The following is an 11547-nucleotide window of genomic DNA, read 5'->3' as shown; positions in this document are numbered from 1 at the left end:
AGCCAACGTAGGGGGATGAGGAGCCAATGTAGGGGGATGAGGAGTCAATGTAGGGGGATGAGGAGTCAATGTAGGGGGATGAGGAGCCAACCTAGGGGGATGAGGAGCCAACATGGGGGATGAGGAGCCAACATGGGGGATGAGGAGCCAATGTAGGGGGATGAGGAGCCAACATGGGGGATGAGGAGCCAACCTAGGGGGATGAGGAGCCAATGTAGGGGGATGAGGAGTCAATGTAGGGGGATGAGGAGCCAATGTAGGGGGATGAGGAGCCAATGTAGGGGGATGAGGAGTCAATGTAGGGGGATGAGGAGTCAACATGGGGGATGAGGAGTCAATGTAGGGGGATGAGGAGTCAATGTAGGGGGATGAGGAGCCAATGTAGGGGGATGAGGAGTCAATGTAGGGGGATGAGGAGTCAATGTAGGGGGATGAGGAGCCAATGTAGGGGGATGAGGAGTCAACATGGGGGATGAGGAGTCAATGTAGGGGGATGAGGAGTCAATGTAGGGGGATGAGGAGCCAATGTAGGGGGATGAGGAGTCAATGTAGGGGGATGAGGAGTCAATGTAGGGGGATGAGGAGCCAATGTAGGGGGATGAGGAGTCAACATGGGGGATGAGGAGTCAATGTAGGGGGATGAGGAGTCAATGTAGGGGGATGAGGAGCCAATGTAGGGGGATGAGGAGTCAATATAGGGGGATGAGGAGTCAATGTAGGGGGATGAGGAGTCAATGTAGGGGATGAGGAGCCAATGTAGGGGGATGAGGAGTCAATGTAGGGGGATAAGGAGTCAACATCGGGGATGAGGAGTCAATGTAGGGGATGAGGAGCCAATGTAGGGGGATGAGGAGTCAACATGGGGGATGAGGAGCCAACGTGGATCAGTGAGGACATTGTGCTCATTACTAATGTCACAAACTGGTTTCAAACCCACACGTAGCTTCTGCCAGCTCTAAAACAGAGGCAGGAGTAGCCAGGTGGAGGAAAAAAGCAGGTGAGTGGAAGATTTTAAGGTTGGAAAAGATAGATTGCGCTGAATAAAATAGGGGGAAAAATGAAAGCCAAGAGAATAAAATTAGTACAGGACGGAGAATGGGACAGAAGAGGGAAAGAGAGACAGGTGGATCAGTACTCAAAATGTTTTATTATTAAAATTAATGGACATGTTTATTTTAGTGAGTTGGGGGTTAATATTACAGCAGTAAAACTATTTGAGAGACTCAGGAAAGGAAGATCAGACGTAAAAATAAAATTATTGTCTTAAAACTCCTTCACCAAATGAAAGGTTTCTCTTTTTTTTTAACCGTTTTTTTTGCTGATCCCTAAAAGTTGAGACATTTAGGGGGGAGATTTTCCTGTTCCTGGGGCAATTAGATCACCAGAACACAGCGGGAATCGGGCTGGGAGGAGCGCACTCCCATAACGGGATTTTTATTTTTTATTTCCATCTGTTAATTTAAATTAATGAATGTAAAAATCGGAGGGGATTTTTAAGGGGGTGAGTGCCTGATTTTCCTGCAAGTGCTGGAACAGGATAATCTTCCTCTGCGGATTTGTTTTTTTTTGTTAACTGATCAATAGTTAGAAATGTGCAGCCCATTATGGAACGTAGAGAATCAAAATATTAACCTGCCAGCATTACCATTGATAATACTGTTCTTATCCAGAGAAAGCGTGTGTGTGTGTGTGTGTGTGTGTGTTTGTGTTTATGGGTGTCTGGTTGCATTAAAATGGACAGTGAATAAAAACTCTTTGCCTTTGCGTTGAAAGCATGTGGAATATTATACGGTTCTCACCGCACAACTAACTTTCATTTATACAGCACCTATAACGCAGGAAAATGTCCCAACGCAGTTACAGAGGGAATTTTTTTTTAAAAAAAAGAATCGACCCCCTGAGCCGTGCTGAGAAGGTTACAGGAAGCTGGGGGTGATTGAATATTTGGTTGAAAAGAAACGTCCAGAAATCACTAAAAGCCAGTGGACAGGTAGAAAAAATCCTTACAAAGGCTAAAGGAATGTCAGCCTTTACCTTAAGCGAGCGGGAATACAAAGAGGTGGATGTTATGTTACAGTTGTGCACGGCCTTGGTCAGACTGGGTTCAGTTCTGGGCACCGCACCTCAGGAAGGATATATTGGCCTTGGAGGGGATGCAACGCAGATTCACCAGAATGATACCGGGGCTAAAGGGGTTAAATTATGAGGACAGGTTGCACAGACTGGGCTTGTATTCCCTCGAGTATAGAAGATTAAGGGGTGATCTAATTGAGGTGTTTAAGATGATTAAAGGATTCGAGAGGGTAGATAGAGAGAAACTATTTCCTCTGGTGTGGGGAGAGTCCAGAACAAGGGGGCATAACCTTAAAATTAGAACTCGGTCGTTCAGGGGTGATGTCAGGAAGTGTTTCTTCACACAAAGGGGAGTGGGAATCAGGAACTCTCTCCCCCAAAAAGCTGTTGAGGCTGGGGGATCAATTGGAAATGTCAAAACTGAGATTGATAGATTTTTGTTAGGTAAGGGTATTAAGGGTTAGGGAACCAAGGTGGGTAGATGGAGTTAAGATACAGATGAGAAAGATTTGCATTTAAGTAGACCTCAGGACGTCTCAAAGTGCTTTACAGCCAATAAAGTATTTTTGAAGTATAGTCGGTTGTAATGTAGGAAACGTGGCAGCCAATCTGCGTACAGCAAGATCCCACAAACAGCGATGAGATAATGACCGGATAATCTGTTTTGGTGTTGGTTGAGGGATAAATGCTGGCCAGGACATCGGGGAGAAGTCCCTGGACTCTTCTTTGAAATAGTTCCATGGGATCTTTTTACGTCCACCTGAGAGGGCAGAGGTCGCCTCGGTTTAATGTCTCGTCCAAAAGACGGCACCTCCGACAGTGCAGCACTCCCTCAGTACCGCACTGGGAGTGTCAGCCTAGATTTTGTACTCAAGTCGCTGGAGTGGGACTTGAACCCACAACCTTCTGACTCAGAGGCGAGAGTGCTGCCCACTGAGCCACGACTGACACCAAAAGCATGGATAAGGGTTATGGGGACAGTGGGGGTGAGCTAGTGTGGGAGCAGGGGAGGTTGCGGAGGTGGATGTAGTCGCGGTGATGGATAGAGCACGGGATATGAAACTCAACTCTGGGCTGAACAGGGCACTAAGATTTCGCACAGCCTAATTCAGCACAAGTGAGTGGCCGGGGAGGGGGATGGAAAGGAGTGGTGATCATGGCCGGGGTCAGTGGGCTTTGGACTGCCTGTCGCTCAGTTAAGAGTAAATTCCGACTCATCCATGACTTAATTTCAGACAGATGACAGAAAACATAAAGATCTTGTATTTATATAGCAGCTTTCAAGATCTGAGGGCATCCCAATCACTTTACAGCCAATTAAGTACTTTTTGAAGTGTAGTCACTGTTGTAATGTAGGAAACAGGGCAGCCAATTCGTGCACAGCAAGATCCCACAAACAGAAATGTTAGTGATGTTGGTTGAGGGATAAATATTGGCCCAGGACACCAGGGAGAACTCCCCCGCTCTTCTTCGAAATAGTGGCCGTGGGGTCTTTCACATCCACCCGAGAGGGCAGACGGGAACTCGGTTTAACGTCTCATCTGAAAGACGGCACCTCCGACAGCGCAGCACTCCCTCGGTACCGCACTGGGAGTGTCAGCCTCGAGGTCAGGAGAAAACTCTTCACACAAGAGAGTTGTGAGGCCGTGGAATGCACTTCCAGGGTCAGTGGTTGAGGCAGAAACGATCGAGATTAGATTGGATAGGTGGATGAAGGAAAAGTGGGCCGAAGGGTTGCGGGAAGAGGGTGGGTAAATGTGGTAAGAACTATTTGACCATGGTGGGCGAACACCCACATGAACTGGTTGGGCCGAATGGCCTGTTTCTCTGAGTTGTAACTTGTGTGCGTTTCTACAAACCCATTTCCAGCTGCTGCTCTGTGTCCGACCACCTTGGGACGTTTTGCTGCAATAAAATTAAGCCCGTCCACAAAAATACCCACTCTCAGCACCTCAGTGAAGAAGAAAAACCGCGAGTTTCCAGAAATTTTGAAATAATGAAAAAAAAACGCAATTGCTGGTAACAGAACATCAAAGGTGAAGGGTTTAAGTTGAGTTGAGTTATTTGCAAAGAGATAGGAGTCGCTCTGCTGGGAGTGGGTGGGTGAGTGAGTGAGTGAGTGAGTGAGTGAGTGAGTGGGCTTTACACTGATTCTCACTTCACCAGAATGTTACCAGGGCTCCAAGGGTTAAATTATGAGGAGCGATTACATAAACTAGACTTGTACTCCCTGGAATACAGAAGGTTAAGGGGTGATTTGATCGAGGTTCTTAGGATTTTGAATGAAATTGATAGGGTGGATAGAGAGAAACTATTTCCTCTGGTGGGGGGAGTCGAGGACAAGGAGACAGAACCTTAAAATCAGAGCCAGGCCGTTCAGGAGAGAAGTTGGGAAACATTTCTTCACGCAAAGGGTGGTGGAAGTGTGGATCTCCCACAAAAAGCAGTAGATCCGAGCTCAATTAATAATTTTAAATCTGAGGTTGATAGATTTTTGCTAACTATGGGTATTAAGGGACATGGGGCTAAGATGGGTGGATGGAGTTAAGATACAGATCAGCCATGATCTCATTGAATGGCGGAACAGGCTCGAGGGGCTGAATGGCCTCCTCCTGTTGCTATGGTTGACGGTAGAAACGGGACCATTTTCCGGGGACCTCCAGGTTCCGATCCAGCCATAAGGGGGCGGGACTGGTTTGCAGAGGTGGCTTTGCAAACACTACAGGCGATTTCCGAGGGTTTATAGGCATTATTGCTCGCACATTGCAAGGGCTAACGTTGGGAGGTGCATGGCCAGCTTGGTACCTTCCTTCCTTCTCGGCCGACGTGGCGGTGAGGAGATGCTGCCGGCACTTGCTGAGGGGCCAGCAAGCCTCCAGCGGTGGGCGGCCACCAAAGGTCTCCTTGGCAAGAGCCAAGGTCCTACTTCAGGGCATGGCCTCTGTCCGGGGACTGGAGCAAGGAGGGGACTCGATGCCAGAGCTGGGCAGAAGAAGAAGGGCAACTTCAGGTTGTCCCCTTGAGTCGGCAATCTCCCACATCTGGAAGGGATTGAGGGGGGCGTGGGGGGGGAAAGATGAAGACAGAGAACTTTCAACAAACCGGACGCACTGCTCACTGCTCTGACCCAAGTAGCCGGCAGGAAGACGCCGAAACAGCATTAACCAAACCCTGGCTTGCTAACCGACCCTCTGCCCTGCTCAAAAAGCACATCCCCTGCCTTGAGAGGAATTTTCAAGAAGGAATCTTCAAGAAGGATCTGCCGGCCTCCAATCGGGGGATCATAATCAGATGGAGAACGGGCCAGAGGTTGCAAAAATATTAGTGACGCTAGAATTTGACCGGCCGCTAGTTCTCCACTTTGCGGTACGTGCAAAGCCAGGGACCGGCCTCTTGGTACACCCTTCCCACCGTGGGTCTTCTGAGATCTGCTGGAGAGCTGGTTCAGTCTTGTGTCCGGTGCCCATCTGAAGATGAGCCCCATGGGGTGCTCCCAGTGTCTATCAACAGGCCCCTGGGTCTCCTCCCTGCTGCCTGGTCCAGATCTCCCCTTGCCCAGGCCACCTGGCTTCAGTGTTGGCACCTCAACCGCAGGGGCATTAAGAACATAAGAAATAGGAGCAGGAGTAGGCCATTCGGCCCCTCGAGCCTGCTCCGCCATTCAATAAGATCATGGCTGATCTGATCCTAACCTCAAATCTAAATTCATGTCCAATTTCCTGCCCGCTCCCCGTAACCCCTAATTCCCTTTACTTCTAGGAAACTGTCTATTTCTGTTTTAAATTTATTTAATGATGTAGCTTCCACAGCTTCCTGGGGCAGCAAATTCTACAGACCTACTACCCTCTGAGTGAAGAAGTTTCTCCTCATCTCAGTTTTGAAAGAGCAGCCCCTTATTCTAAGATTATGCCCCCTAGTTCTAGTTTCACCCATCCTTGGGAACATCCTTACCACATCCACCCGATCAAGCCCCTTCACAATCTTATATGTTTCAATAAGATCGCCTCTCATTCTTCTGAACTCCAATGAGTAGAGTCCCAATCTACTCAACCTCTCCTCATATGTCCACCCCCTCATCCCCGGGATTAACATGGTTGTTGCTCGCAGCAGTGTCCTGGAGATTAATCTTTAATTCCTGGAGACTCCAGGACAATCCTGGAGGGTTGACAACCTTACTTAAGTGGTAAGATGGTTGAATGGACAGGACCACTGGATCTTTGATATGCAGAAACACAGGTCATTAAAGGTGGCAGTGGAAGTGTGTAGAATCATGGAATCTTACAGCACAGAAGGAGGCCATTCTGCCCATCGTGCCTGTGCCAGCTCTTGGAAAGAGCTATCAATTAGCCCCATACTCCCCCTGCTCTTTCCCCATAGCCCTGCAAATTTTTCCCCTTCAAGTATTTATCCAATTCCCTTTTGAAAGTTACTATTGAATCTGCTTCCACCGCCCTTTCAGGCAGTGCATTCCAGATCATAACAACTCGCGGCGTTAAAGATGAGGAGAATTTTTTTTAAGGAAGAAAGGAATAGGAGGTGATGCTGAGAGGGTTAGATGAAGAGGAGTGGGAGGAGGCTCGTGTGGAGCATGAACAGCAGTTGGGCCGAATGGCCTGTTTCTATGCTGAAGACTCCACTTAATTCAATGTAACAAACCCTCCCCAATCAGAGATAATTAACTAAAATCAATCACTTTGCTGCAAATGAGTTAAAAGTCCGAGACAGGTTGAACGTGCTCAAAACTAGTAACTCCCTGGGGATAGATGGTATTTATCCCAGAGTGCTGAGAGAGACTAGGGAGGGGATTTGTGAGGCAGTGACAATCGTTACGATGAAGGAATAGGCGTCGTGTGCTTTGTGTCCATTCCACTAGCTGTTACTCCGTCTTGGTCGCAGAAAGAATCCGTGGGAACTATCCACTTCAGCCAGGGCGTGAAGGAAGTTGACGGTCTGGTTGAGGGTGTGGTTGGTCTGTACCAATCATTGTTGAGGCAAATGAGCAAGTCTCAGAGAGACCAGGCACCGCGGACGATTGGCGGTAAATTGGAAGACTTGAAAATAGAGAGAGATCCGATCGAAAAAAATCTCTCCAGCGTTGAGGGAGAGAGAGAGAAAATCCCATTCGGCAATGGATCCATTGCCACGATTCCTTGTAATCTGCTGGATGAGACTGCACCTGCTCAGCTTTAAATGCACATGTCGAGGGGAGAGGTCAATTCCAATTTGGTCCACTGAAACAAACCTGATTTTCTGAAGCTAGTGACTGCTGCTGGCTTCATGGGAGCTGGCTTCCACTCTGGTAACTCTCCCCCCACTACCCCACAGTGACCACTCTTCACGTGTGAGACAGCAAGAGGCAGTAGGCTATTCATGCATGGGGGCACACCGCAGTCCAGCCGGATTCTGTCCGTACTCCACTTCCAGCAGGGTTTACCGGATCGTGAGCAAGAGCGGGAGCTCAGGCTTATTTTTTGTGGCCCCCGCACACACACCACCACCCCTCCCCCCCCCGCAAACCAAGTCCGACGCCAACGAGACCTATTGGAGCTCCAGTCAAGTCGAGATCAGCTAAGAGCAAAGGTTGGGGTTTAGGCCTGGGATGTTCTGGGCTGCTTGGCTCAGCACCACAGCAGGCATTAATGTTACCCACCGAGACTTCGGTCGGGGGGGGGGGGGGGGGGGAGCTATTCAACCATGTTTACAGCATGTTCCAATATGGTGAAGTAATAGGACATAGAATAACCTTCAGTGACAAAATCCCAACCCAGGCACATCTCAAAATCTCAATCCAGGCACTTCCCCAATTCCCAACCCAAACTATTCACAAAAATTAGTATGGATGAAGAAGGCCATCTTAGCTCATCGACCTTGAAAATACCTACGTCCCACTGCTCCCTTCACATAATCCAGCCACCTTTTTTAAATGACTTCAAGGCTTTTCTTTCCATTCCATTCCACGTGTTGATCGCAGCGCAAGGAACGACCTGACACGAGTCCCGAATGAACCTATCACCAGTTTATTTTCTTTTACCGTGGAGCTCACCGCCTCGGGCTGGGTGGGGAGGTTGCGGAGAGCGAATTTGCAGTCCTCCTCTGCCAAGAGGTTGCCATCTTCTGGGTGCACGTCTGACTCTGGGGTGCTGTCCATTACCTTGCAGCCACACAGACGAGATCGGGACGTCACAGCAAAAACACTGTCACCTTTCCTAACATTTAAACTGTGCTGCCTGTCGGCTCGAACAATGATAACGGCGTCAGGCAGCGTAGCACTGAGCCCACACAGACCAGGACGCTCCTAGATTCCATCCCTGATGTGCACTGAGGTAACCAGGGCAGCAGTTGGGAGCGTTGCAATTGGCTTTGGCATTCTCTAAACTCGGAAGAGGAAATTCAGTCAGGTTTCCTGTTCCTCATCGCGAGACATTGACTCCCTCCTGAAAACTGCAGTCCGCGACTACAACTTGTACGTTAGGAAAAAACGCGAAGGCCTTAGAGAGGGCGCAGAAACGATTTACTAGAATGGTTCCAGGGATGAGGGACTTCAGTCACGTGGAGAGACTGGAGAAACTGGGGTTGTTCTCCTTTCAGCAGAGAAGGTTGAGAGGAGATTTGATGGAGGTGTTCAAAATCATGAAGGGTCCAGACAGAGTAGATAGGGAGAAACTGCTTCCATTGGCGGAAGGGTCGAGAACCAGAGGACACAGATTTAAGGTGATCGGCAAAAGAACCAAAGGTGACATGGGGAAAAACTCTTTTACGCAGCGAGTGGTTGAGAGCTGCCTGAAAGAACGGTGGAGGTGGATTCAGTCGTGGCTTTCAAAAGGGAATTGGATACGTACTTGAAGGAATAAAATTTGCAGCACCACGGGGAGAGGGCAGAGGAGTGGGACTAGCTGGGTTGCTCTTGCAGAGAGCCGGCACGGGCTCGACAGGCCGAATGGCCTCCTTCTGTGCTGTAACCATTCTATGGTTCTATGAATCAGCACCTTTAATGTTGTAAAACATCTCAAGGAGCTTCACAGGAGCGATTATCAAACAAAATTTGACAGCGAGCCACGTAAGGAGATATTAGGACAGGTGACCAAAAGCTTGGTCAAAGAGGTAGGTTTTAAGGAGCATCTTAAAAGGAGAGAGGCGGAGAGTTTTAGGAAGGGAATTCCAGAGCTTAGGGCCGAGGCAGCTGAAGGCACGGCCGCCAATAGCGGAGCAATTAAAATCAGGGATGTGCAAGTGGCCGGAATGGGAGGAGCGTAGAGATCTCGGAGGGCTGTAGGGCCGGAGGAGGTTACAGAGATAGGGAGGGGGTGAGGCCATGGAGGGATTTGAAAACAAGGATGAGAATTTTAAAATCGAGGGGTTGCCGGACTGGGAGCCAATGTAGGTCAGCGAGGAATTATATATATACACACACACATATATATATATATATATTTATTTATTTATTAAAGAACGATTCACCACTCATATCCTCACACACATAAGTAGTTAAATCGCACATGTAGCATTTAGGTGGCAGCAAAGCATGATGGGATACTTGACCATTATGGGAGCAGCTTGTGACCCACGCTGTAAAAGCTGACAAAAGGCAGGTCTGTTGGATTGGTGACTACCACCTCGCTCACCTCCAGAACACACTCGGGAAAGTTTATCCAAAGCCGAAGCCGACATTGTTTATCCTAACTAGCTCACTTCGGATGATTAAGGGAGGAGCGGTGGATGTCTCCAAGGTTAACCCGGCTCAAAAGGGAGTCAGATAGGAAGCAGCTGCTCAGGACTTTGTGAAGACCCTTTGTGTAGTTTCAATGTCTGGGACTTGTGTTTATTGATAAGGGTCCTCCTCAGGAACGTGAGATGTTTAATGTCATGGGACGACCCAAGGTAGCCCCTGACAAGTGAGTGGCAGGTTATACCACCCAATGAAACCCACTGTAGTTACCTAGACCTGGACCACCTTCCACAGCAGGTGGGTGTTGCTTATTGAAAGGTATAAACATGCTTGTAGTGCTGACGTTCCTTTGAGAGTTAGTCACGAGCTTGAGGAAGCTTACCACTCTCCCTTTGTGCACAAGGTTTTCTAATAAACTTTAACTTGGTCAGCAGTTCCGTCTCCGTCTGGTTTTGCTCCAAAAATTCGAGTCTAACAGTGGGAATATGAACCAGCATCCTTGAATGATGAGTGAAAACTTACCAATGAGATATATATATATTTTTTTAAAGTATAGTTTTAATGAGACTGCGTCAAAATCGTAATATTCACAAACGTTCTGAATAATATTTTGAAATTGGTTGTGATGTACCATGTAATGCTTCATTTTTATTTGTTGTGACGCATGTTATCTTTGCAAAGAAACCAGGTATATTTATAACTGATTATATATTGTGCTGCACGGCAATAATTCTAAAAGGTTATTTCTAAATTCGACCTGAAACCCTCGATTAGATTCCAGCCTGTAACTCACTCCCAGGTATCCATTATTCTATATATAAACCATCTGAACCCCTCGATTAGATTCCAGCCTGTAACTCACTCCCAGTGTATCCATTATTCTATATATAAACCACCTGAACCCCTCGATTAGATTCCAGCCTGTAACTCACTCCCAGTGTATCCATTATTCTATATATAAACCATCTGAACTCCTCGATTAGATTCCAGTCTGTAACTCACTCCCAGGTATCCATTATTCTATATATAAACCATCTGAACCCCTCGATTAGATTCCAGTCTGTAACTCACTCCCGGGTATCCATTATTCTATATATAAACCATCTGAACCCCTCGATTAGATTCCAGCCTGTAACTCACTCCAGATATCCATTATTTTATATATAAACTCCTCGATTAGATTCCAGCTGGTACCTCATTCTCAGGTGTGTGACACACACACTGATCAATGTCCTGTACCACTTCACAAATTAGGTCAGATAGTTTGGTCTCTTACCTGACTCTGCTGTCTTTGTATTAGGGTCTTTTTTTTTCCCTTCTCTTCCTCTTCTGTCCCTCAGTGGAGAGTAAAATCGGGTGGGGGGGGGGGCGGGCGTGTAAAACTATCATTGCACCCGATCCCAACAGCTGCCCGCCGGGCGGGCTATGTTAAAATGAACCCCTCAATTGATCTCAGCCAGTTAGGGAGCTCTAAACTGGCCTTTAGTGCGGTTTGGGTTCGAAAGGGAGCAACAGCAAAAAAAATAATCAATCAGCCAGGGCACTCTCTACTGACCCCTGCTGGAAAGCGCACGTGCGGACGATGTGGGTCGGGAGGTCGTTGCGATGCCCGCCGCAGTCGAATAGCCCGGCGCCGCGCAATGTTTCAGTTCACACGCGAAGAACGGGCGGCGTACGCAGTCGGTGCCCGTGGGAACCGTACCTCAGCGACATGTAAACGCCTTTAGGAGAGGGTGTGGGGGGGCGGGGGGGCGGGAGGGAGGAAACGGAAGACTGTCCAACATACTCAGCTCCTGGTACCAAAGATT

This window comes from Heptranchias perlo, chromosome 39, assembly GCF_035084215.1.
Source record: "Heptranchias perlo isolate sHepPer1 chromosome 39, sHepPer1.hap1, whole genome shotgun sequence".
In the NCBI taxonomy this organism is placed as follows: Eukaryota; Metazoa; Chordata; class Chondrichthyes; order Hexanchiformes; family Hexanchidae; genus Heptranchias; species Heptranchias perlo.
The sequence above is the reverse complement of the archived record's forward strand: the minus strand, read 5'-3'. Positions refer to the sequence as shown.